The 4,147-nt window shown below is 43.9% G+C and overlaps 1 pseudogene; it reads right to left on the bottom strand.

Moving 5' to 3' along the window:
* Window positions 1–2,326: 2,326 nt before the first annotated feature.
* On the bottom strand, window positions 2,327–3,904 carry LOC120850279 (annotated as a pseudogene).
* Between the last annotated feature and the right edge of the window lie 243 nt (window positions 3,905–4,147).

Here is a 4,147-nt window from a genome sequence, read left to right as displayed (position 1 = left end):
TCTACCACTCCCTAGGCACGGAACAAGAGCAGCAAGATAGAGTGAGCTGAGACGACCGTGGCTCGTACGTGTGACGTCACAACAAACATTATCAGCTGCTACCGATATGTTTTATGCTTTCTAAAAAGCACGATGGAGGCTTGAGTAACTGCGTTCTAAAATCAACACCGTAAAAGTTAATAGTCTGGCATCGTTCCTATTTCCTCCAATAAATCAGAATTTGCTAAGAAGTGTCCCTGCCGTTCCTTTTATTTATCTCGGCCTTTTGGATTTGATCAAACTGTAGCCCGACCTGGCTAGGTCACAACCAGCCAAGTAGCATTGTCCATGTTCGGGCGGATTTCGACTCCGGGCGATTGTCCCTCCATCGGCGGGGTAAAATCATTTTGTGCTAGACTTTTGAAGATTAGCCAGACTGGGATTAATTCTGCGTTCATCAACGTATATAAGAGTGATGTCATGTTGTCAATATTTATTTACAGAAAAAAAAATGAAAACCTGCAGCTCCGAAAACTTCGGCATTATAGCAGGTACAACCCATGGATCAATACGCTCAATAAAATAAAAACAGAACACTTGAATATACAACCTGGGCTGTCAATAAAGAAAATACATAAACATTGAACATAAACAACATTAAAACAACATTTACGGTGATGCTCTGAGAACGCGAGGGCACCAAGCTTCCATCGTACCCAACCAAACTTGTCAACGTCAATTCTATCACGCACCATCGAATTTGCGGTTCACAACAGATAATCCTGACCATGACCTCAACGGTATGAACTGTAAAAGGACGTAACTGAACGCGCCAGCACAGCACGAGCCCTGGCACGAGCTTTTTGCTTGAAAGTCTGTCATGGCCGCTCGTGAGCTCATGGAACGCGAACCGTTTTAATTCCAAAATATCTAGAACCATTAGTACAAAAATTGCACGCCGTGCTGTTCCTTGTCATCGCTCAGTGAGAATGCCTCTAAGCAGGGTCGTCTAAACAGGAAAACAAGAAGGGGGACAAGTCCGAGGAGGGGGGGGGGGGGCATATTGTTTCATCTCCGGACCATAAAATTAAAGAGAGTTATAACAAAACATATTTCGGGAGAAGGGATATCCTCGTCTTCACTATAATCGTCAGAGCCCCCTCTCTCTGTCTCTCTGGCTCTCCCGAACCCCTTCCTGACTCCTATTTGTGTGTGTGTGTGTTGGTCGTAACTTTTTTTTTTCGCCTTCCCCGGCTTTTTCTTGCCCTCCCCCGTCGCCCCCTCATCTCTCAGACATTACCGAAGTCTCTACATACACCGCCTGTGTGACCCAGGTGGCTTTGTTGACAGTGGCGGAAGATGAGCTCAAAAGCCGCGTACACCGTGCACGGCTCCACAACATTACAGGGTTTAATCTTCGCGTCGGTTTCCAAGCAAAGATTTTGGCCTCAAATAACTCCTTTCCAAAGTGGTGAAACGTAACTTTGTCGTCACCAATAACTTCGACAAACGACGATCTTGCGACGAGGAAGTTCAGTATTTACAGCCTTCCTAGGCAAAAACTAGACAGCATTGACCCTACCGCGGCGTAGGGATGCAGGGACAAAGGGATCGACGTCATAAGTGCAGCCGTACAATCGGCTGGCCCCACGGTGTTGCTCGCGCGCGCTCCCATGAAGCTCGCTACGACTTTATGTTTCACAATCTAGCTGGAATTTGAGCACCGAGAGAGTTTGGATGATTGACATCTCGTCCCGCGTGATGCCATCGTCGCGAGAGTCCAATCAGCACGATATGCGAACTTCGGTCCCAACGTTGTGTTTGACAAGTTTAACGACCCTGAAGGTTTTTCCTCGCCTGGCTTATGCTGGAGCTACGGGAAGGAGGCACCTAAACCACGTCTGCCTTACCAGAGCTGTCATACAAAAACTGCGAAGAGAAGAATAGTTTGCTCTCTCTTTAGAAATGCCTTACAGAAATCTTGTGCTCATCACATTTAGGAAGCGCTCTCCTTCCAATTCTCACTCTTGGTCAACTCGGCTTCAGATGTGCTTTTGAGTGTTGCAAGGAAACTCTTGGTTGATTTCGGAACAAGATGCGAAAAGCAAAAAGTTGACAAATGTGTGTGCGTGCCTTTTTATCATGAGAGAGAGAGAATATCTTTATTGAAACAGAGAGTTTAGTCTGGGCTTTGCGCTCTAACAGGCTTCTCTGTGGTGGGGAAGGGGAGGGGGGAGAGAAAGACGATCGACAAAGGGTCAATGATGATGAGATGAAATGTTAAAATATATACACGCTATAGTGTCCAGTTTCAGGATGGGAAATGAGAGAAAGATGATGAAAATAATTATAGCAGTGTCAGTAAGTCAATGTCTTCGAGGAATTTAAAGAGGGCCTTTAAGGCTGTTCGATATTTCTTAGCAGGCCAAGGTCCGAGAAGCTTTGGCAGATCAAAAGGTCTACAGTTCAGAGCATTAGTAGAATTTTTGTAAACTTTGCGTTCATTTTCATATGCTTGACATGTGAGTAGAATGTGTCTGATGGTTTCCGGCGCACCGCATTTCTCACAGTCCGGAGTCGCGTGTTGTTTTATTTTAAAGCGATAGTTCTTCGTGTACACACAGTTGAGGCGAAGTTCATGTACAAGAGTTTCTAAATTTCGTGGTAGGTCGCTTGGTAGTCGTATTGTTAATAAAGGGTCTATGTCATAGAGAAATTTGTAGTTAGAATGCGGTGAGGACCGAAGCATCTCACGTGCACTTTTTGCAATTTGCCTTGTCAGAGATGTACAATCGCCTTTCGTATAAGGAACCATTCGTGTTGATACGTGCTGGTGGGCTCTCTTGGCTGATTTGTCAGCGCATTCGTTACCCCGTATACCGGAATGTCCTGGTATTCATTGAAATGTAATTTGGTGAGTGTATTCGAATGCTAGGTGGTGGTACCCAGCTATTTCAAGGGAAGAAATCGAATACATGGATTTCTTTCCAATAGGACTGAGCGACTCTAAAGCACATTTTGAATCTGTAAATAAGGTCCATTGTTGTGGTGGTTGTTTACATATATACTTGATTGCTTCCTTAATTCCGTGAAGCTCAGCGGCTGTTAATGATGTATGATGGTTTAGACGACAAGATCTTGCAAGAAATCTTGATGGAACGAAGAATGCTGACGATGAACCTGTCGCCGTTGTTGAGCCATCGGTGTATATGTGCGTTGTTCTAGTGTAAGTTTCATATATGTAACTCATTACAAGTTGTAGGATAACTAAGCTACTCTGTTGGTGTTTTGCAATGATTCCGGGGATGTTTAGATTAATATCCTGTTTTCGAAGTGTCCATGGAGGTATTTTGGAGTATTCGGTAAAAGTTGCCTGCTTTGGAATATTGTCAATATTTTGGCCTAAAGCATCCCCGTAGCTGGAGTTTGGACGTTTTAAGTGTATTTTAGAAAGATGTTGATTCTTATGCTGAATTTTATGGCGTAAATGAATTCGTACTATTTCTTGTTTTTGTAACACTTCCAGAGGAAGGCATCTGGCTTCTGCTACCGCGCGAGGTCCAGATGAACCTCTTGGTAGACCAAGGCAGATTCGAATGCATTTGTTAAGCGTCCCTTGAAGCTGTCGTTTACTCGTCAGGCTAACATTTGTTAGGTGTGGAATAGAGTGTCTTATTAGACCTTCAATCAGAGATTTATACAGTAGAATCATTGATCTGCAGTTACATCCCCAAGCTGTTCCTGCGAGGCAGCGTTGTACATTGGTTGCTGCCGTGATTCGCTTTTTGCGAGAATTAACTTCTTTCGTCCATGAGAGATTTCGATCAATGTTGATCCCTAGGAATTTATATACTGTGACGTAAGGAAGTGTATGTCCGCCTAAAAGGATCGGATACTTTTTTATAGATTTCTTCGTAAATGCCATGGCAACTGTTTTCTTGGGAGAGATCTGGAGGCCTTTGGAACCTAGAAAACTTGCCAATATATGGAGAGTCTTTTGCAGCCGCAGCTTTACAGTTAGCCTTGAGCGGAAAGTAGACCATACTCAGATGTCATCTGCGTAGATGCTAATACTAACTCCTCGGGGAAGAGTCTTTTTTAATGCTATCAGTGTGATATTGAATAGAGTTGGACTTAGTATTGCACAATGAGGTACTCCTTTGACAAC

Source organism: Ixodes scapularis, unplaced genomic scaffold (assembly GCF_016920785.2).
Source record: "Ixodes scapularis isolate PalLabHiFi unplaced genomic scaffold, ASM1692078v2 PGA_scaffold2__306_contigs__length_199485367, whole genome shotgun sequence".
Lineage (NCBI taxonomy): Eukaryota > Metazoa > Arthropoda > Arachnida > Ixodida > Ixodidae > Ixodes > Ixodes scapularis.
This window is presented reverse-complemented; position numbering and strand designations above follow the sequence as displayed.